The following is a 24,367-nucleotide window of genomic DNA, read 5'->3' as shown; positions in this document are numbered from 1 at the left end:
TCACAAGAATGAAATCATGCACAAAAAATAAAAGCAATGTACCAGGCAAAATGAAAAAAGAAAATTAACAGTCCAAAGAACTTTACACAATGCACTTAACACAGAAGGAATCTCAAGATGTCTTTTTACTTGCAGAGAAAAGAAGTAGATGAAAGGAGAAGAAAAAGCCTTGTGCATGGGCTTTAAATTAAAAACAAAAACAAAACCTACAAATGTTGGAGATCCGAAATAAAACTGGAAACACTGGAAATATTCAGCAGGTCAGCCAGCAGCTGTGGATAGAAAAACAAAGTTAGCAATTTAGGTCGGCGAGCTTTCATCAGAACGAGGAAATTGTTGAAAACAACCAATGGTTGAAAATAAATATGTTGTATATTGCAGAGAATGGGGTGGGGGGGGGAATGGAGACAACAAAGGGAATATCTGTGATACGGTGGAAATCAAGAGAAACAACATCGTCGGTTGGTGACAGCTGAGAGAAGGAAGTGAAGGCTTGTTAATTGCAGATGATCTGTCTGGACTAGTTGTAAATGGCGAAGAATGAGAACAGAAGAGAGAGAGACAGAGAAAGTGTTGGAACTGTGAGATAGACAATACAGCAGTTGCTGGAAATCTGAAATGAAAGGGAATTCTGGAAATACCCAGGAGGACAGATAGCATCTGTCAAGGGAAAAAACTGAGTTAATGTTATAGGTTGATGACCATTTTCATCATGGATGTCCAATCCCTGTACACCTCCAACCAGTACCTGGATGGTCTGAGGGCTCTTGGCTTTTTCCTAGAACAACTGCCCATGCACAAACAATTAAAAAGGATCTGTCAGAAAGTACTGAGTAGGCACATCCTAATGAGAATAATTCCAAGAGGAGGACACACCATCTATGGCTAACTAAAAAAAAGAAACATTAAATCAAACTTAAAGGTAAAGCAGAATATTGCACAAAGGTGGGTGGCAGATTATTTGTAAAAAGAGAAGGATGACTGAAAGATAAATAAGAACTGGACTGACGCAGGGTTTCGACCCGAAAAGTTGACAATTCCTTTCCTCCCACAGATGCTGCTTGACCCACTGAGTTCCTCCAGCAGATTGTTTGTTGTTCCAGATTCCAGCATCTGCAGTCTCTTGTGTCCTATGAAAAGTGAGCCTGGAAATTAATGGTGGAAAATAAGGAGATAGCAGAGGAATTAAATGTGCTTTGCATCACTATAGAGGAAATGAGTAATATCCCAGAAACAACTGCAAATTGGGAATTGAAAGGGCGGAGGAACTTCAGAGATTTATAAACACTGGAGAAATGGCACCGAGTAAATTGTTAGAGCTGTGCACTGACAAGTATTTGGGTCTGGTGCACATCATTCTTGGGTATTAAAAGAAATGGCTAGTGAGATAGTTGATGCGCTGGGTTTAATTTTCCATAATTTCCTCAGTTTGGGGAAGGTTCCATTAAATTGGAAAACAGCAGACGTAACTCATTTATTCAAAAAGGGAGACAGAATGCAGAAAACTGTTTCGAAGTTATTATTAAACATGTTTAGGAGGGCACATAATACAGTTCGAGGTAATCTGACAATGTCAACATGGATTTGTGAAAGGGAAATCATGTTTGACCAACTTATTGGAGTTCTTTAAAGAAGTAACATGTGCTGTGGATAACAGAGTATGTATTGTATGTTGATATCCAGAAGACTTTAGATAAGCTTATCAAAAAAAATGTTAATGTGGGAAAAAACAAGTTGATGATTCTTAAGGTAACATATTGGCATGGATAGAAAATTGGTTGGCTAATAGAAAGTAGAGAATAGGCAAAGTGAAATGAGTGGTGTGTCACAGGGATCAGTTTTAGAGTCTCAACTTTTTACGATTTATATAAGTGACTTGGGTGAAGGCACCAAAGGTACTGTTGCTAAATTTCTGATGACATAAAGACAGGCAAGTTGTGAAGAGGACACAAGGAGACTACAATGAAATATAGATAGGTTAAGCAAAAGGGTAAAGATCTGGGAAATGGAGTATAATGTGGGAAAATTTGAAGTGGTCCAATTTGGCAGGAAAAGTGAAAAATGAGCATATTATCTGGATGATGGGAAATTGCAGAGCTTTGAGGTGCAGAGGGATCCAAATCCCCTGGTGCATGATTTGCAAAACCTGATATGCAAGTAGAGCAAGTAATTAGTGCAACCAACAGAATGTTAGCATCTATCACGAGGGAAATTGAATGAAAAAGTTGGGAGGTTATCTTTCTGTTATATAGAGAATTGGTGAGATCACACCTGGAGTAATGTGTATGGTAATTAGCCTTTCTGTTTATGGAAAGATGTAAATGTATTGGAAGCAGCTCAGAGAAGATTGACTAGACCATGAATAAGTGAGTTGTTTTATGAGAAAGATTGGACAGACTTGCACTGCTAGATCTTAGAAAACTGAGAAGGGACTTGATTGAAATAAATGTAGCTAGTTTCTCTGATAGCAATCCTATGAGTTTTGCCTGAACCATACGGGTAGGAACATTCAGTTTTAAGGCCCACAGAGCAGCATAACTCAGAACTCTTAAAAATGTTTATTACAATATGAGCAAACACCATGAATAAAATGATATATAAACAGAAATATAACAAATAAAATGACATAAACTACACATGAAATTGCCAAAGCTACGATATAAATTATTTCAACTGCAATACTCTAATAGGACCTCTGTTTTCTGTACCGTACACAGGTTTAACCCTTAAATGTAACTCGTGGTACCCCTTTCTCTATATGTAGCCAGTTCTGTTTGCTGTTTCCTTGAAAGACACATGTTACCTATAAATATTACTTATTCTTTGACTCTAGATGAGTTTTAACAGACTTCGCCAAGGTAACAATCAGGATGTTCTGTCCCTGCTTCTTGCATGGCGTCCCCTCTCTCTGAGTCCACATTACTTAATCCAAACACCACACCCATAACAATTTGACTGACACAACCTTCTCCTTTGATTGTACTATCTCCATTCTGATTCCTACCCAAAGACCATGTCTAATGTAGGAACGTTTGATGTCCAACTGCTAGCATAATACAAATGCTTTTATGGAGATAAGTTTGTGTTTATCTGTAGTCTAAAAGTTATTCACAAGTTTTTCATCCGTTATTTACATTTGCAATCCCTGTCGAGGACAGGTTCAACCACACCAGAGCTGTCTTCTTATCTATGCAATGACACACAATTTTAACATATGCTTGGGTCAGAAGAAAAGCTTGTGTTTAATAGAACAAATACTTTAGGATTTCCTTTCCACCTTCCGTCTGTTTGAACAGTTCAGCACTAATTTGAGATTACTACCCTAGAGGTCCTGCTTTACAACTTTTTCCCTAACTCACTAAATTTCCTTTGTAGGACCTCATCTCTGTCCTTACTTATGTCATTAGTACTAATATGTATCACGACTTCTGGCTGCTCACCCTCCCCTTTCAGAATGTTCTGCATCTACTCAGTGTCATCCTTAACCCTGGCATCAGGGATGCAACAGACCATCAATGCTTGCAGCCACAGAAATGCCTGCCTGACCCCCTAACTTTCAAGCAGCCTATCAGTACTACTCGTCTAGTCCTTGATCTTCCCTGCTGCACAACAGAGCTAGTCCCACTCCCCAGCACCCCACCAGTATCCGAAACAATATACTTGTCAGAGATCGCAATTGCCACAGAGAACTCCTGCACTAGTGTCTCACTCAATATCAGAGCACCTGAGTCGTTGAACTATGAAAGCAGAGAAATATTCAGGTCTGTCACAGTTGTGACTGTTCAGGTGGGTCCTGATATTGTGGATCCTGAACTTCATATTGGGGAGTGGAATTTGCCTGTGCATAGTTTATTTTAATATGGGGTAGCTGTTGCACACAAACTAGTTCACTGACTTGAAAGAGCAAGACCTTGATACAGTAGTAAGGGCTCCAAGATGACTGGAAGTCAGATACTGCTACATGAATGTTAATATATTAATGTACAGATATTGGTGTGAGAATGCATTTGCATACACTTCCATACACACATACGTGCACACGCACACAAATGAGCTCAGGCATCTACTTAAATCGGATATTTCTCATCTTTTATGAATGAAAGGGAAATGTTATCTGCCCCTGGGTTCTCTGGAGTGGTAGTTGATTACAACAGTGACATTATGTAGTATGGCAGCAAATAGTTGATTCTTACAGGCAGAGTTATATATTTAGAGTTATGTATTTGAATCACATAACCTCTTTTGACGACAAAGAATTTTTCCAAAACTGCATCAACAAGTATCCTCACCAATTTATGGGAATCCTTGGCCTGTGATCACTCAAAATAGAGAAGAAGCATCCTAGGAGGCATCAGGGCATCTTTATGATGGGAGTGCATGGAGGCCATGCAAGAAGAACATGCAGTCTCCCCAACTACCGTCTTACCTGCCGCATCAAGCACCTTGTGCCCCACTTATGATAGATTCTGCAGGCCCCACATTGGCCTCATCTGTCACCCCAGAGCCTGGAGAACTGGAATGAAAGCAAGTAATCATCAACCTTGAAGAACTGTCTAAAAAAAATACATCAACCCACTTAATGTAAGGTTTCAAACAAAGAAAGAATAGATATTTACAGTGTGAAATTTATTCACAGTTTCCTTTCCTTACAAAAGCTCCTGTAGTTAAATCCAGTTTAAGAAATATGGAATTACGTGCATCGTTTTATAGCAAACAGGCAATGACTGACCGTAACTGCGGTTTTAATTTTAGGTTATTTACCCATTAAATTAATTCTGTTCTTCATTAGTAGTGTAATGTGATTTTACAGCATAGTAAATTACTAATTTGCTTTTAACAACAAATATTTGATATGTATTTGCAATATACTTGTAATATGTAAACTGTTAAAGCATATGACAATAATTAACTTGCAATAATTTATATATTTTTCAGGCACTGCATTAATTAACCACATCTATGAAAAGGATGGTAACATTGGTATAAAATGTTTATATGTTCAGTAAAGTTACTTTCAAATTTATGTTTCATAAAACTGCTTTCACTGTGCTTGTTAAGTGTTTTCAATTTTTTGCATATTTATTTATTAATTTGACTGCTAGAAAAAAAGTTGTTTACTTGCTTTCACACTGCATGTTCTCACAAAATAACTAATAACAAGTAGGTGGCACTGAGAAACAAGGTATTAACTGGGTTAAACAAACAGGTAAACATATTAAAACACTAGAGGTACCCTGAGCAAGCTTCTCCCTGATGTTACATTTATAAAAATCCTGTCTTCTTTGCTAAACACATGCTGAATTTACTATCAAGATGATATCAACTGCTAATTATTGTAGATGAAAAGAAATGTGTTTCACTTTTTTTAAACCCACTAATATATTTTTCTTATCGTCCTGGAGGTTTCTGAGTTTTGTCCTAAATGCTAACCTCTAGTTAACATTGATACCGTGGTCAGGTGTCATTTTCAGTTCTTCAAGTTGACAACATATCTGTATAGAAGCAGACATTACTCATTCAGCCCTCTGAACATATATCTTCTGTTCAGTTGGACAATAACTGGTCTCTATCTTAATTCAATCTATCCCTTCATATTTTTGTTTAACAGGAATTAAATAGTTCTTGCTTTTCTAGTAACTGCAGCCCAGTATACACACTCTCTATCAGCCCTTCTCCCTTTGGCCATTTTCCCAAATTGCTGTTTGTACATTTCTTGCTAGTATATTTGTCCCATTCTCTCTCCTTGTGCAGCTAGTTTTAAAAGTGGTCTGCAATGAAAAATATTTGATTATTGACTCAGCTGCCCAATTGTGCACCATTGGTGATTATCCTTTCTGATGAAGTCACTGGAAGGGAAAATCAGCCAGTATGAATAAAATGTATCAGTATGATATTGCAAATTTTGTCCAAAGTGAAAATGACTGCAATTGAGTCCAATAACATGCTTTTTTATTTACAGATGATGTGACTTATCTGAGGGTTCTGACAAATGAGTAATGTCAGATGACAGTACACATCAGTGCATGAAATCTCATAAATCAACACTAATACATTTATAATTTAATAAAAGCTTACTAAAACATGCCATAAAAGAAACAATAGGGGTTAATGAAGAAGAGGGGAATTTGTTCCATTATAGTCTTGATAACAGCAAAGTTTTTTCAAATATTTTTGCATTATAAAATGCACTTTGCCTACTTGAAAGGCTTGTACATCATGTACAAACAATCTGATTTAGAGCTCACCTTTAAACATAACAAGGCCAACTGCTCCAGAAGTGTAATTTTTTTTTCTTCTCCATTAATTGACCACAGAGATTCAGGAAGATGGCTCACTCCCCATCACCTTCCCCAGGGCAATATATGCTGCCCTTGCCAGCAGCACCCACATTCCAAAACTAATTATACAGTGCAGTTGGCAACGTACATGAATTACTGTGTGTAGAAAGAATGCAATGGTTGATTTGCATAATCAGATTTGTATTATTTTTTCTTTTTAATTAATCAGACAAAGCATAAGATATCTTTATTAATCACATGTACATCAAAACACACAGTGAAATGCATCTTTTTGCGTAGTGTTCTGGGGCAGCCCACAAGTGTCGCCATGCTTCCGGCACCAACATAGCATGACCACAACTTCCTCACCCGCACGTCTTTGGAATGTGGGAGGAAACCAGAGTACCCAGAGGAAACCCATGCAGACATGGGGAGAAGGTAAAAACTCCTTACAGACAGCAGCCAGAATCGAACCCAGGTCGCTGGCGCTGTAAAGTGTTACGTTAACCGCTACACTACTGTGCCTGCCCCGAATTGACATCATTATTGAAAAACTAATATTTAGCAGAATTTACATAAAAATGCTTATCAAAGTCTTGTGATTAATGGCTGATAATAGTGTTTACTAGACATAATATGTTTATAACGTTCTCATATATTTCATTAGAATCAAGTTTGACTTAATGCAAATAATGATCTGATCACAGGTATTGTATTTAACTTGCTGATAAAAAGGAGTGGACTTGTCCCATTACTCTTCAAAAATAATGTAGAAAATTAATCTTAAATTTATAAACAATTGTAGCAGCAAATCTTCCCAGTGCACCTGAATATTTACTTATTAAACATTTTTAACCTATCTGCTGATCAGAATATGAGTACCATAAGTTACTATCATAGCTATGATAGTGACTGTCTACTTAACAGCCCTATGTTTACATCCATGTTATGCAGTGTAAATTTGCCATTCATCCATAGACTTATTGCAATGTACCTGTTATAGATCAATTTTTCTTTTAAACTTACACACTTCATATACTGTCCAAAATGCTGGTAATATATAATGCTGAAATAAGGCTTTCAGACAGCTTCTCTTTCAAACTCTGATAAAGGACCTCCATAAAGTTGAGCAGGTTGCACATAGACATAGGATTTGAGACCAATTTAAGGCTTTGCAACATTTTTTTTCCTGATTTGGTTTTGAAACTTCTATAATGGAATAGAATGTCCAATTTAAAACATGCACAATTTGGTTTCATGTAAATATGTATAATGCAGCCAGTTCATATATACATATGAAAACATACAAATTTAGAAACAGGAGTAGACCATCCGGCCCTCAAGCCTGATCTGCCATTTAATGAGATCATGGCTAACCTAACTGTAACAATTCCACATTGCCTTTAACAGCTGACATCTTTTACTCCTTTTCTTATCATTTATCTATCTAACTTTGCCTTAAAAATTCTCAAAGACTCTGCTTTCACCTTCTTTTGAGGAAGAGAGTTCTGAAGATTCATGGCCCTCTAGATACTTGCATAAGAGAAAACAATCCCTTTACAACCATCCTGTCAAGATCTCTCAGAATCTTACTTATATCCATCAAGTCCCCTCTCACTCTTATAAACTCCTGTGGATACAAGCCTAGCCTGTCCAACCATTCCTCATTGATATACAGCCCATTCCACATATTAGTTTGGTAAACCTTTTCCAATGTATAACATGTTTCCCAAAATAAGAAGACCTCTTCAGTACACAATATGTCAGATGTTGTTTCATCAGTGCCCGAGATAACTGAACCCTTGGCAATAAATGATAACACTCTTAATTACCTTTGTATTTGCAGACCAACCTTTTGTGAATCATGTATCAGGAGTGTGTGTGTCAGTGTGAGTGTATTTCTTAGAGACAAGCAAACTTGCTTATCAGTTAGTGAATATTTTGAACTCAAAGACCTGCACTGTTTTGGTGGAATCTCAGTCCTAGCACAAAAATATATCACAGATTCTTGATTTTACAAGGATTTTGAAGGACTTTTCTGGGGACTGTCAAGCATTTGCCTCAACAGTTTCAGGGAGAGCTCTAAGGAGAAACAGCCAGAAATAAAATCTTGTGGATGCAGGAAATCTGAAATAAACAGAAGATATTGGAAATACTCAGCAGGTCGGGCAACACTCAAGTTTTGCTTTCCCACTGTACGGATGCAGTCTGACCTATTGGGGTCTACACTTGAGGGAAATTATGGTAAAATGGTAAAACTGGAATAGATAGACAGAACAAATCCAAATCTTCTATGAAGTAAAAGGTTCAAAATGTGTTCAAAAAACAAAACATTTCCATGCCCTTGTTATTAAAATAGGATTAGACAAAGATATGACAGGTACAAGTATTTTTCTTATTATACAGATCAATCTAACATTCGTAAACTACCTAGGAAAGCCTGAAACATTGGTAATAAGACTTGCTGTCAGATTAGTTACCAAGCGGAGCTTCTCACTATTGGAACTGAAGTATCATTTTTTTCAAACGTAATTGTGTCAACTTCAGGTCTATTTTATGAATTCATAATCAACCAACCGGTGACCTCCTTTTATTCAAACTGACTGATAAACAGGGCTGGGGTGGTTCATTGTAGTTCAATGTTAGCAAAGGAGGAATAAAAGTAATTGTGTTTTGTAAATACTTGGTACTTTTAAGACTAAATTCTAAATTCGCAAATGATAGCATTGTATTAGTCACTGGAGAATGTGTGACCTTGCACACCACTACTGCCTTCTGTACTATGTTATTATTCCACACGTTGAAAGGAAGATCATTGCCCTTAAGACTGCAGTAGCAGTTCATCAAAACTAAATACATTTATAAAATACAGTAAAACTCTGTTAATCTGGCACAGTCAGGACTGTGCTGGATAAGCAGATCTTTTGGACTATCGGATGTCATTCCTATTCATACTCCAACACACTTCTAGTTCCTTTTCTTAAAGAAGTTACAAAATAAAATAAATCTTCCGGTGAACTTGGTAAGTTTCAAGGGAGCGCATGTTACAGAACCGGGTGAGTTTTAACCAGGGCCCCAGTAAGTGAAAGGGAGTGAGGGAACTGGGACTATAGTGTCACAGGTAAAGTCATAGAGTCATACAGCGTGGAAACAGGTTCTTCAGCCCAACTGGTCAATGCTGACCAAGATACCCATCCAAGCTAGTCCCATCTATCCCTCTAAACCTTTCTTACCCACGTATCTTTCCAACTTTTAAAAGTTGTTATTGTACCTGCCTCAACCACTTCTTCTGGCAGCTCACTCCATATATGTACAACTTTCTGTATAAAAAAAGTTGCCCCTCAAATTCCTATTAAATCTTTCTCCCCTCACCTTAAACCTATGCCCTCTAGTTCTTGATTCCCCAATCCTGGGAAAAAGACTATGAGTGCATTCACCCTATCTATGCCCCTCATAATCTTAAACACCTCTATAAGATCACCACTCAGTCTCCTACACTCCAAGGAAAAAAGTCCAAGCCTGTCTAACCTCTGCATCTATAACTCTGTCCTGGCAATATCCTTGTAAATCTTTTCTGCACTCTTTCCAGTTTAATAACATCTTTCCTATAGCAGGATGAACAAAACAGAACATAATACTCCAAGTGCGGTCTCACCAATGAACTGCAACAAATGTCAGTCATGAAAATCCGTCACTCAGTTTATGGGCAATGGGCATGGCTCTGGTTCGCCTGTGGGTACAGCAGTCCTCCTTCTGCATTTGACTTCGGCTCTGGCTTGCCTGTGGGTATACCAATCCTCATGTTCTGCTTTTGGCCACATAACCTGCTAACTTCTATGCTCAGTTCCTTGACTGATGAAGGCCAGCATGCCACAAACCTTCTTCACCACCCAGTCTACCTGTGACCTGGTGAATGAAAGGGAGCACTGGAAACAGGCCCCTGATGTGCCAAAGTGACCACGTGCACTGGGAGCCCGATGTGGTAAAGGGAGGATGGGAACTGGATCTCCAGTGTATTGAAGGCAACATGGGAATCAGCACTTGATGAGCCAGATGCTGAACCATTAGGATTGCCAAATATTTGGACAGTTGATTATCGGAATTTTACTGATGTTACGAACCAGCAACAAAAGAAACACCAATGGGTCATGTATAAGTGTTAAAAACTACTTTATTAATAACTACTTATGATAATAAGAAAAATAAAGGTAAAAATGTTCGAATGTTAGAAGTAAAAATGTTAAATCTTAAACATTAACCCCAAAAACTAAACTCGAAGTGTGTGTGTGGCAAATTCCCAAACTCCAAGTCCAGGAATGGTCCTCAAAGTTCAGTTCAGCAAGCCATAAGGTGAAATGTGAGCAAAAGCTTCTTCAATAACCACTGTTGACTGAAGACAAAACATAGAGAGATAATAGAGATATTACAAAATCCAAATGTTCCACTTTGGAAGTCATACGACACCTCAGTGTCTACTCAGCAGTGACTACTCCACCACTTTCTTTGAAGCATCTGCCTCACCCTGCAAGGCACTCAAATCGTGGCCGTCCACACAGATGCCTGTTTCCTTCTACAGGTTAACGACAAAGTCGACTTCACTGCTTTGTTCTGAAGTATCTGCCACCTCGAAAGGCATTTGAATCATGGCCGTCCACACAAATACCTGTTTCCCTCTACAGGTTAACGACAAAGTGGACTCCACCGGATTATTCCAAAAATCCATATGTGGATTGTAGTGACACACATAGTTACTGTTTTTCATCCATTGATAGAGACTAGCAGGCTGGTATCTCTCTCTCTCTTCTACTCTGACTCCAACTGACTGCTTCAAAAATGTCATCACTCCACACACACCACTGTGCTCTATCTTAAAGGGACATTCACCAATAGTAACCTAGTCCGTAACACACCTCCCACCTAAAAAGAATTTTTTTCAAAAAAATATTTAACCGCGCATACAGTTAGTAATGTGTTAATAATTATCATTCTACACAATTACAGAATATCAGATTAGTAAAGATACATGTTTCCCATTTAACATCGGGAAAGTCATGGCTGATTGCCTTCCATGTGACTATGTGACATATCACGTGGTCATACTTCCATTTTATCCATTTTCAAACAAAATTAACTCTCTCACATGTTGACTTTGTTGCAGTTGGAACTGTTCCAATTTTGGTTCAATATTTCTCAAAATATTTTTGTTTACCAGCCTTGCTGCTTCAATGCTTAGTCTACTATAATCTTCATTAGTCTCAACTTTCCAATTTTCAGTGTCAACATTTATGGCGACAGCTGTAGTCCTTGAGAAGACATGTTTTCCAAAACAAAGGCTTTCAATCTGGCAGGCTTTCTGCACAGAGTCCAGCAAATTAACTCATTGTTCTCCTAGCAATTTTAAAGTTTCTTTTTCTTGATGTCCAGACAAATTCAAAACCAAAGGATTCCTGTACTAACTGTCTCTCTGCAAACAAAAGCAAATGACTCTTTTATCCCAATGCTCTGGCAATGGGCTAACACAATGCACAACCACCTTCGAAAAGGGTTCACCAAAAACAGGAGTAGGCTTCAAAGGAACCACAAGGGAACTATAATTTGGTTTCTCTACCATTTCATTACTGCTTGCTGCTCTCAAATGCTCTGGAACTGTTTTTAAATATCTCTGATAATCACAGTTGAAAGAGGTTTAAAGAACATAAAAGATGCTTAAAACGTTAGAAAATTTTATAAACTAACACATTTACTTAAAAATTCCTTACACCAAATAGAACTTAATTAAAACCATAAAGTGAGTTCAAGAAAAGTAAACTATCCTCTTAACTGCAATTAGCTTTCTAATCAAGATCAGTGGCCCATTCAAATGAATGGTGTTGTGATATCTAAGACAGTCATGGCTAATGTAATGCTAAGCTCTGGATATGAATTGCATCTGATCCCTTGCCTCAGTACATTTGACAACTCCAGTAGCAGAGGGGGCGGTCTTGTGTGCCAGTGTGCGACCCTCACTGACTTTGTATTGTAATGTACAGGCGTGGAAGTCAGAGACAAGCTGACCCACGTGGAGGACATCACTGGGAGTTCTCTGAGGACTGCAGGCTGAAGGCTAATATGCTTCAGCCCAATGAGATTGCAAAGATCCTTGCTGTTGGAAGTGCAGACCCTGGCTGAGTCATTTTCTTCTCGATTGTGAAGCTGTGGGCAAATACAGAACATGAGGATTGGTATACCCCCAGGCAAGCCAGAGCCAAAGTCAAATGCAGAAGGAGGACTGCTGTACCCACAGGCGAACCAGAGCCATGCCCATTGCCCATGAACTGTGACAGATTTTCATGTTTGACATTTGTATCTTATGTAGCTCCACAGGGGTTATGTACCATATACGTATTCTTGCAATGGCAGGCAACAACAACCCAGGCAATCCTACAACTGGTGAATGGCCTTTTGGGTTGTTTCTGCATATAATTAGCAGATCTTCTTTGTGCAGAGGCCCTTGGTTGTCATGGTGATGTGCTGGGACAAAGAAATTAACAGGAAACCTGGAGTCATCTTCTTAATTTGTTTTTTGGCCGAAACAGACCTTGAATATGAAATTGTAAGATCACTAATATCCCAAGGTATTAACCTAGGACAAATACAGAGATGTTCAGGCTAACAACGTACAATGCATATTGGCTGGATGGTAAACTATCATTTTTGTTTATTTTCTATTCCTTAAGTTTAAGCGGACCTTTGTGCAATGGGCAGCAGTCCATGTCAAAGCTTTATTGTTGCTCATACCTCCTTTGCTTTATAGGTGGTCAAAATATATTTAGAAATGGAAATCTCAGAATTATGGATTAGTTATCCTAACCTATATCATTGGAAAACTACTGGGTTTGTAATTAAGGATGGAGCATCTGAACATATGGGATGAAGTACCTGAACACATGGAATGGCGTGCGTGAACACATGGAATGGAGTGCATGAACAGTTGGAATGGACTGTGGGGATGGTCAGCCAATGGTTCTGGCCCGAAGCCCAGGATGGCAGCCTAGAGGATCGGTGCATGAGTAGCTTCTACACTTGTGTTCTTCAGCATGGTAGACTTGCATGTGCTGACAGCTGACTAGCACTGAAGAATGGAAAGAATTAAGTGGTGCAGCTCCAACAACATGTTGGGGGGCGAGAGAGGGAAATGAAACCTGGCTCCAGAAGAAGGTAAGGAACAGGAGGGTACAGCAGAGATATGGAGGTCAGAGAAGTCTGGGAAATGTTTCTAAATAGCTTTAAACTCAATCAATGGTCAAGCAGTCATAAAATGAAAATGATTTGCTTGAACAATTGTGATCATTTCATGATACCTCAAGGAAAAGCCCCTTCCCCTCACTGAAGTCCTAAGCTTCATGTAGTGTTTTGTGATCCCTTGGTCCTGGGTTCATGTAATGCTTTCTAACCTGAGACCCTAGCTGCGTGCAGTGCCTTGTAACCTCCCGAGCCTGGGTGGATGTACTGATCTGTAGCCCCCTTAGTAAGATGAAAGGATGTGTATTGTTTTGCTCACAATTCCTCCCTCCTCTTTTACATATGTTCTGGTTTTGCTGAGGGAAGAAACGTGCAGTTGAGAAATTGTCATTGAAAACCTTAATCATTTGTGGTTATGTCTCTGAATCACTGACTGTGTTAGCAGTGGAGGAAGATCAGGAACCATGGACACCAGGTTCAAGGATGCTGGCAAACCCATCCATAAGGTTGCAATTAGTAAATGGCCACAATCTCCCATGGCAACATGACTTTATGACTTCACTAAACCTTACTTACACCCAAGAAACATGGCCAGCACCAAGCTGTTTACTTCTACCTTCATCATTTCAAGTAATGCCTTGATTTCAACTTTAGAAAGTGAAATGAGAATATGAGCCCAGGCACCACTTGAGGCATGGCATGGCGTTCTGTGCTATGTTGCACTCTGCAGTGAGAGTCTTAGCAACTTCTTTCTGTCTGAGAATGCTAGTATTTCTCAGAGACCTGTGTTTTGCTTTCCCAAAAGGCCTAGTCTTTCTCAACTCCATCTCATCAAGAAGCTTACTCAGGTTCATTTCTCTGAAGTTATAGAAACATAGAAAACCTACAGCACAATACAGGCCCTTCGGCCCACAATGTTGTGCCAAACGTGTCCCTACCTTAGAAATTACTAGGCTTACCCATAGCCCTCTATTTTTCTCAGCTCCATGTACCTATCCAAAAGTCTCCTAAAAGAACCTATCGTTTCCGCCTCCTCCACTGTCGCCAGCAGCCCATTCCAAGCACTCACCATTCTCTGAGTAAAAAATTTACCCCTGACATCTCCCAGTACCTTAAACCTGTGTCCTCTTGTGGCAACCATTTCAGCCCTGGGAAAAAGCCTCTGACTATCAAGACGATCAATGCCTCTTATCATCTTATACGCCTTAATTCTCTTATTTTTACCTTGTTTTACCTGTAAGTAAGAGCATGTTTTTCTTAAAATATTAAAACAAAAGCTTACATGTTTTCTCTGGCTATTGCAATCTGTCCAATTTACTTCACAAAATTTGAACTGAATTTCTTATTCTTAACATGGAAAGGAAATTAGTCAAGGATAATAAAACTAATCAAGGATAATTAACTCAATTTTGTCAGATAACAGTGCTTGTTCTTTACTTATTTAAGGACTAGAAAACTTATCTTCTTGAAAAGCAAAATGGTCTTAACTATTGCAGAACTATCTGCACCACAAGTTCACTTCTGCTACTGTCAACTGCAGCTGTTTTGGGGGCTATTTCTGGGCACTGTCCATCATCTGCGGTGTGCGGGACATCTGTTGGCACCAATGTGACTGCTCAGCTGCATTACCAAGATCTTTGAGCCAAATTCCCCATTACGCCTTGTGTGAGGTATGTGCAGTTCTGTTAGTCAGTGAGGTATGCCACTCATGGTTGCAAACAGTCAGTGTGACCTCATGGCCAATGGGGGAGAAGGAGGGATGACCTCAAGACATGGGCGGAGTCCAGTGAGATCTGAACATTAGGGTTTTTCATCTGATCATTATGAACTAATCATTGCCAATATAGGTCATGCTTGTCAAACCAGATTGAACACTCTGAAGAGATGATAAAGCAGTGGAGAGGAAATTGGCAATGGATGTTACTTATGCAGGCTTTCAGCAAGCATTTAGTAAAATTTTTCATAGAGATTATTGGCTTACATTGAAGCTCATGGAACTGAGGGCAAGTAATTGACAGTGGATTAGCTGAGTGGTGGAATAATGAGCAGAGGGTCTAATTACTTTGACGTGACTAGTGGCCCCTTAGAGGGATCTGCTTTGGAACCAAAGTGCTTGCTAATGATTTTAGATGACAGGATAATGAGCTATATATCCAATGTTGCCAGGCACAAAAGTTGGTTGCTTTATTAGCTTTATAGAATAATGAAGAGATGTTATTGAGTTAAGTGAATAGGCAACATTGTGTACCACATCAGAGGGAATACACAATTTTGGATGTTTCCCTTTATGGAAATTTATTGGATTGATGTCCTGACTCCAAGGGTTAAATTATAAGGAGAGTTTATACACACTAAGGGTTCTTGTCTCTAAACTTCAGAAGGCTAAAGATGATTTGAATGAAGTTTTGAAGATATTAAGTGAGGGAGCAACAATCTCCATGAGTTCTGTTGTGGGATGTGTGTCTTGTAGAAGTTTAGGCATAATTTTGGATAATATTTGGAGTAAGGAATGGTATATTAAAAGGATCATAAACTAAAACTTCAGGACCGTAGTTACTTTAAAGACCTGCTAATAGAGATTGCTTGTAATGGATTGTCCCTCAGTGGTAGTGACACATAACCCATCTTCCTGGGTAATTGAGGGTATTTCAGGCAGGAATCTGATGAAAGGTGCTGTGAAAATTCAATGCAGTCTGTGCTCCCTTTCCACTCTCCATTTCAATGAACTAAATACAACACACTGGTAGCGTTGCTCTGCGTGTAACTAAGTCTTAATTGAATTTAGCAAGCTGGAAATTAGCCAAAATTAGTGCTAATAAAGTGTTTGGAACTGATGGAGAAATAAAACATGAAGAGGCTAATGTCTGTATTTATGGCTGCTGTTTCTGTTCCACAACAGGCCAAATCCTCAACAAATCAACTGGTTTCCTTCACTGTGCCCACTAATATCCATGACAGGGCATATCTGCCTTTCAGTTTAGATACAAAGAAATCTGTCTGCAACATTGATGGTCATGCAGAGTGCTTTAAATGGTATCTCTTGGAACTTGGATAGCTCCCAACAATGTATGTATTGTAAAAATAAATAGAGAACCTTACTGTTATGCAAAGGTATGGCATTTTATATTTGGTGTATCAGATCACTCACTATAATGCTATATTCTGAATAAAAAGGGCTTATTGTATCACTCAGAAAGAGCACATGGTATGTGACTGGAAGAATAACCAAGCTGTTGAGCCACAGATCTTAGTATGGAAATCGGATTAACAAATAAAATGCAACATGGTAGCAGTGGTTAAGTATGTGAAAAATATATTGGATGAAGACGTGAGTGCTGAATTACAATAAAACAACTGTGCTTCTGACCAAGGATTGCAAATCCAAAATGTTGACTGTTTCCTCTTTCCACAAATACTGAATGACCTGCATTGTCTGTTGCTTTGACTCTAGCTTGTGGTTATTGTCTGTGATTGTGGATGTGTTTTGTGGAACATGTCGAGGTTAAGAAAGAAGCAGTGTTGGAGCTACTAAAAAGCATTAGGATAGGCAAGTCCCTGGGGTCAGCTAGGATATACCCCAGGTTACTATGGGAAGTGAGGGAAGAGATTGCTGGAGCGTTAAGCTTAAGCATAGGTTTTTTTTACAGCGTGGTAACAGGCCCTTCTGGCCCAACGAGTCCACACTGCCCATTTTAAACCCCCAAATTAACCTACCCGTACGTCTTTAGAATGTGGGAGGAAACCAGAGCACCCAGAGGAAACCCACACAGACACGGGAGAACGCACAAACTCCTTACAGACAGCGACGGGAATCGAACCCCGATCGCTGGCGCTGTAATAGTGTTGCGCTAACCGCTACACTACTGTGCCGCCCTAGGATGATCTTTGAGTCTTCCCTGGCCGCAGGAGTGGCACCGGAGGATTGGAGAAGGGCAAATGTTGTTCCATTGTTCAAGAAAGGTAAAAGGGATAATCCTGGGAATTAGAGAACAGTGAGTCTTACGTCAGTGGTGGGCAAACTATTGGAGAGGATTCTTAGGGACAGGATTTATGAGCATTTGGAGAAGCATAGTCTTATTAGGGATAGTCAACATGGCTTTGTGAAGGGCAGGGTGTGCCTCATGAGCCTAATAGAGTTTTTCAAGGAAGTGACAAGACACATTGATGAAGATATTGTAGTGGATGTGGTGTATATGGATTTTGGCAAGGCGTTTGACAAGGTTCCCCCATGGTAGGCTCATCTAGAAAGTCATGAGGTATGGGTTCCATGGAAAATTGGCTGTGTGGATTTGAAATTGGCTTGCTCATAGAAGACGGTGGTTGTAGAAGGGGAGTATTCAACCTGGAGGATGGTGACTAGTGGTGTTCTGCAAGGATCTGTTCTGGGACCCCTGCTCTTTGTGATTTTTATAAATGATTTGGATGAAGAAGTGGAAGGATGGGTTGGTAAGTTTGCAGATGACACGAAGGCTGATGGTGTAGTAGATAGTGAAGAAGGTTGTGGTAGATTGCAATGGGATTTAGACAGGATGCAGAGAAGACTGGGCGGAGAAGTGTCAGATCGAATTCAATCCAGAGAAGTGTGAAGTGATACATTTTGGAAGAACGAACTTGAAGGCAGAGTACATGGTTAATGGCAGGATTCTTAGCAGTGTGGAGGAACAGAGAGATCTTGGGGTCCAAGTCCATATATTCCCCCAAAGTTCCTGCACAAGTTGATAGGGCAGTTAAGAAGGTGTATGGTATGCTGACCTTCGTTAGTTGGGGGATTGAGTTCAAGGGCCAAGAGGTAATGTTGCAGCTCTATAAGATTCTGGTTGGACCACACTTGGAGCATTGTGTTCAGTTCTGGTCGCCACATTATAGGTAGGATGTGGAAGCTTAGGAGAGGGTGCAGAGGAGATTTACAAGGATGCTGCCTGGATTAGAGATCATGTCTTATGAGGAGAGGTTGAGTGAGTTACGGCTTTTCTCTTTGGAGCGACGGAGGATGAGAGGTGACTTGATGGAAGTATATAAGATTATGAGAGGCATAGACAGAGTGGACAGCCAGCATCTTTTCCCCAGAGTGGCAATGGTCAATACTAGAGGTTACCCATTTAAGGTGTGTGGGGGGAAGTTCAGGGGAGATGTCAGAGGTAGGTTTTTTACACAGAGAGTGGTGGGTGCCTGGAATGCACTGCCGGGGTAGTGGTAGAGGCTGATATTATAAGGTCATTTAAGAGACTATTAGGTAGGTGCATAGATGAAAAAAAAATAGTGGGTTATGGGAGGTGAAGTAGAGAGGGGCATAGATTGAATAATAGACTGATAGATAAAGTTTATATAGGTCGGTATAACATTGTGGGCTGAAGGGCCTGTACTGTGCTGTACTGTTCTATGTTCCTTGTCTGTGAAAAGTGGCTGTGATCTCTGCTCCATTTTGTCCCACAATGGACCAAAAAACCAACTGGGTTGTAGAGTTGCACAATAGAAAATTTAATCAAAAATGTAAACTAACGTTTTGTGGTTTTCTGAACAGCACATGGAATGAAGATAAGGTCAGTCTATCCTTTTGTGGACAGGAGGGGAAATATTAGATCTCTTCAACAGCAGAATGTAGAATGAAGTAAAAATCCTGATGTGACTTTTAAAAAATAATCAAACTGAAATTGAGTTACCTCATCCATAAATACAAACTCCAGGGCTTGAGTAAAGAAGCAGGTGAGGCTGTTAATGAGTTCTTTGAACAATTTAGAAACGCAAACAGTTAATGCAGATTTCAGGAAATGGAGAAAGGGTTAGTGGACCAACTCATTTGGGACACAGCATGCCCAGATAAACAGAAAGCTTTGATCTAGGAGGTGCAGCCTACTGTAGTACATCCTATAGCTACAAGTGGATCACAGGGGACTATAAGTAGGGAGACGAAAATGCTGATCAGGGGACAATGCAGTTTGACAACTGAAACAAAAAAATAAAATCCAGACTAAAAGAGGGTTATGTAGCAAGTATGAAGAATTGCAGAAATTCACAGATAGCCATCCACCTGGACTAAACTGCAATTTGTGTGAATATGTTTAGCTGCTGGGAGAATTTGAGCAAATTGGAAGTTACAACCTACAGATTAAAATAAGTGAGCAGCAAGGGCAAAATGATCAATATGAAAGTAAAACCAACACATCCATATCATGGAAGGTGACAGAATTAAAGGACACTCTGGATATTACACCAGCATGGAATAACTGGATGTGGCAAATCTCAGAGAAATGAAATTCATATCACCACCCAGATCAGGAAAAGAACAATAAACAAATCCACAACAATAAAACAAAAACTAGAACTGTATACAGGAAAGCAAACTAATACCCCACTATCTGTTTATACCAAAAGATCTTCCCTGAAAACCTGAAAGAACCTGGATGGCCAAAAGAAAATATCTTGAATTGAAACAAAGTCGCATTGATGGTGTATGGAAGAGATAACATTCGACAACTTGGCATCAGCCAAGCCAGAGGGACACACAGAGGAAAAGAAGTTAACTGCATGTTTCTTGTGACAGGAACTGAAGGACCTGCTGCCCTGGCTTTGAGAGATTGTAGGAATTATAGTTTATCTCAGTAAGACACAGGATGGAGGAAACAATAGTGACAATTGAAGGTAACATATCAATTGAGAAGTTCTCTCTAAAAACAAGCAAAACAGACCTAATCCAAATGAATCCAGAAAGTTTTAATGCAATGGTTGGTTGCTTTGAAGATTTTGAATATTGCATCAATATTGATTCCTGACAAATCCATTGATACAACCTCCTTGTAAAGGATGAGTTGAGCTGAAACTTGGAAAAGAATTCCAAGAGACAGAGTAGAAAGGGTATCAGCCAAAGTCCCTCACCCTACTGACAAGGTGAACTCCAATGTGGTGGGAGAGAAACCTTATGGATGGCTAAGGACATGCCTAAACCCAAAACATCAGGCAATCAAAAGCAACCACTGCCCAATTCCAGCTTTGGAAGGAATAAAGACAGCGTTGGGAGAGGCTAAAGTTTTCAGCAAATCTGATAAAAGAAGCAGGTGCTGGAATGTGAAGCTTGAGGAATATTCACTGTTGACAACTTCTGATGCAGCATTTCAATTGTCCAAATACCAGAGTTGACCTCTGAGTAAACCAAGGCATATTTCAGTTGAAAACATGAATCCACCAGAGGTTGCAAAGAGCAGCAGGCATAGCAGTTGATATCCAGGTCTATGGACCAGATGACTAAGCACTTAAGTATCAACATTATGAAACAGTGAAAGATCCAGAATGGCTGGGCTCAAGTTGAATGCTTATATTTGTATCATGGAGGGGAAAGAATATATTATTTGGAATGGTACATGCACCAGATGTGAAACCAAGCCCAGAAAAAGTCATGGCAAAAGCTGAAATGGAAACCTCAAAGGACAAGAAAGAACAAAGATGTTTTTGAGGGCTAATCCAATACACGAAGTCTTTCATCTCAGAACTTATGGCAAAAACAAGCAAACAATTGAAAGAAGATGTTGATGACCAGTGGTCACAACACCTTGAGGTGTACTTCAATAAATACAAGGAAACGGTGTGCACTGTGACAACAGGAAATAAACTTGTCGTCTTACATGTAGATTTCTCTATTGAAGGTCTGGGAGCAGCTCTAATACAAGATGACAAGTTGATAACGTTTGAATCTAAAGCAAACTTGTGTCAGCTGACACACAAAGGCAACTATTAGCAGTTGTCTGTCGATGTGAGAAGTTGTACAGCCCTCTCCATGGGAGGAAATTCATAGTAAAACCTGTTCATCGACTCCGAGAGCAAATCTACAAGGAAAGCCTATGTAGAGCACCAGCAAGACAGCAGAGATTACTTCTGAGGCTCAAGGTTATGACTTTACTCTGAAATGCAAACCTGCAAAGGAAATGGTCCTAGTAGATGCCCCACTTTGACTGTTGCCCTGGAGAAGCTTGAGGTGGGAGATTTAGAGGTGGATATGCACTACTTAGTCAATGTAACACCAACATTAGCAAAGACATCATCAGTATCAGCAGAGGTGACAAGAGATTGAGTTAACACTATGCTGCTGAAACAATGTCCTAACTCATCACAGAGGGAAATGACCACAACCCAGTCAAGGAAATGGAAATACATATTTTACAGCCTAAGTGAAGTCACGAGTAGGATTTTTTTTGTAGTATGAATAATAAAGTTGGAATAAGCTGAAATAGATTATCCAAGTCAAATCTGGTGAAAAAGAAGTATTAAGGATGCTATATGCTCTAAGAATAAATATCATTCAGCATGAATGTATTTTGTATTTGTACTGCATCACACTTCACGTTCAGTGTAATGAAAACACCATTGTATCACTCAACAAAACACATGGCATGGGACTGGAAGAATAAGTTGTTGAGACACAGATTGTAGTTTGGAAGTACAATTAATAAACAAGAGTTCTGTGAAACAAACAAGACTAACACCTAGGTTTGAGTTGTGACAATAATAAACCAATACCAATAAACCAATACCAGGAAGAAATTTACCTCTGTCTTTCTTGATTATACTTGATAAAATTATGTCTGCATTTAATTATATTAGATAGGTATTTAAGTGACTCCTGCTGCTATAGTTATTCAAGAATTTCACCTGATGCTGTGAATGTGGGATAGCCTCTTTTTAAATAATGTATAGTTTGGTTGATCTGGTGTGTAGTTGCTAGTAGGTATTTGGTAATTGGTTTATTATTGTCACATGTACTGAGATACAGTGTTTTGCATGCCATCCATACAGATAATTTCAAAACATAAGTATATCGAGGTTGTAGAAGGGGTAAAGCAATAACAGAATGCAGAATGTAGTGTTACAGTTACAGAGAAAGTGCAGTGCAGGTAGACAAATAAGGTGCAAGGGACATGACGAAGTAGATTGTGAGGTCAAGAGTCCATCTTCTTGTACAAGAGGTCCATTCAAGAGTCTTATAACAGCGGGATAGAAGCTGTCCTTGAGCCTGGTGATGCCTGTATTCAAGCTTTTGTATCTTCTGCCGGATGGAAGGGGGGAGAAGAGAGAATGACCAGGGTGGAAGGGCTTTTGATTACATTGGCTGCTATTGCGAGGCAGCGGGAAGTGTAGACAGAGTCCATGGAGGGGAGGCCGGTTTTCATGATGGACTGAGCTGTGACTACAACTCTGTAATTTCTTGCAGTTTTGGGCAGAGCTGTTGCCATACCAAGCTGTGATGCATCCAGAGAGAATACTTTTTATGGTGAGAAAGTATGTTTCCATATTTTGAATCTATAGATTACATTATACAATCACTCTGTTTTAAAGCCCCTGCTGTAAACTGCAGTTATATGATGACCCGATAATGTGAATTTAGAATGCTGCTTTATATAGTTCCTTGATGCACTGAGGATTATATATATGATGAATTGGGTCCTAGCTTCAGCACAATGTGGAAATTTATCCTCTTAGTTGTAATCCTACTGCCAGTTGTCTATTTACCATCTCCAATTCTATATTAATATTCCCATGCAATAATTGCAGTTTGTGATGCATATCCTTAATACATGCTGGGTGCCACCTTCTTTAAAAAGGTTCTAGATTGATTTGTACAGGATGTCCCAGGATTGCTGTTAATGTGTGCTGGTCCTCAATGAGTTACTGATAGTTCACACATTAACAGAGGAAGAAAAGTGCAAAAAGAAGTGGCAACTAATTTGCATGCTACATTGTTCAAGACACAGAATTGGCCATTCTACTTTAGGTATTGTTTGAGGGATAAAGCTTGGCCAGGATAAGTGCCCTACTTCAAAATAGTGACCTGTGTTCCTTTCTATCAAATTGAGAGAGTAGGATTATTCAAAGAAGTGCTCAGCTCAGCTATTTACTTGATGTTCATAATCTTATTTAAAGACAGGATAAAAATGAATGAATCACAGATTGTACCTACATAAGCACTGCATGTCCCCTTTCCCTGTTGGTGAATATTACGGATTAAAATATACATTGAGAACAATTACATAAAATTGCATATGAATATGTCCCCTTCTATAGAACGAGGAGTGTATCTTATACACCACCATGCTGATTTTTATTGTGAAAAATAGAATGGATTCCATGGTGATTTCTGGCATCAGCTTGTCTTGGCCCTGTTGTCTCAGGGTTCAAAGGTGGAGTTTATTCAAAGGTTGAGTTTAAAACTCTACAGTGGTCACCAGTACATTATCGAGGCTGCCAACACAGTTGAACTGATAAATCAGCAGTCTGTTTCACACTATGCCTAACCTTCCATTTTGGAATAGGAAAAGGGCAGGGTTCTGCACAGAGCCACTCTTCACCATCGCCTGTCTCATTATGCTGCTGAAGACTAATATTACTCCTACAGTTGTTCAGATGAGACCCTGATTAATCTGAAGGCACATTACATCCGAAAAGGAATAGAGGATTTCTCAGGTGTCCATGCCAGCATTCCTTCTTTAATCAAACTCATGCAAAACAGATTATTTGCTCTTTCATTCATGTTGTGTTTGTAAGGACTGCAGCAGATTCTAATGAACGTGCTAAACGCACTACTGATCTTTTAAATGAAGGAAAAGGTTTTAAAACCAAAGATCCATGCAGACTGAGCTCAATCTTATGTGAAAGTAGCTGGAAAGATCTTGAGCACCTTTTGTTTAGTTGACTACCCATGAGATCTGGGTATCATGACCATGGCTCACTTTCTCCTTGCGTCTGCTGAGAAGATAGCCCAATTTTGTCCATATTCATCTCTTCCATTTGTCTTGTCTTAGACATTCACCGCATCTTCAATCAGTGTAGTCCAATTTACACAGATGACCTTCTTGCTGTGAGAGAGTGACAACTGGTAGCGA

This window comes from Pristis pectinata, chromosome 2 (assembly GCF_009764475.1).
Source record: "Pristis pectinata isolate sPriPec2 chromosome 2, sPriPec2.1.pri, whole genome shotgun sequence".
Classification (NCBI taxonomy): Eukaryota; Metazoa; Chordata; class Chondrichthyes; order Rhinopristiformes; family Pristidae; genus Pristis; species Pristis pectinata.
Note: the sequence above shows the minus strand (reverse complement) of the source record.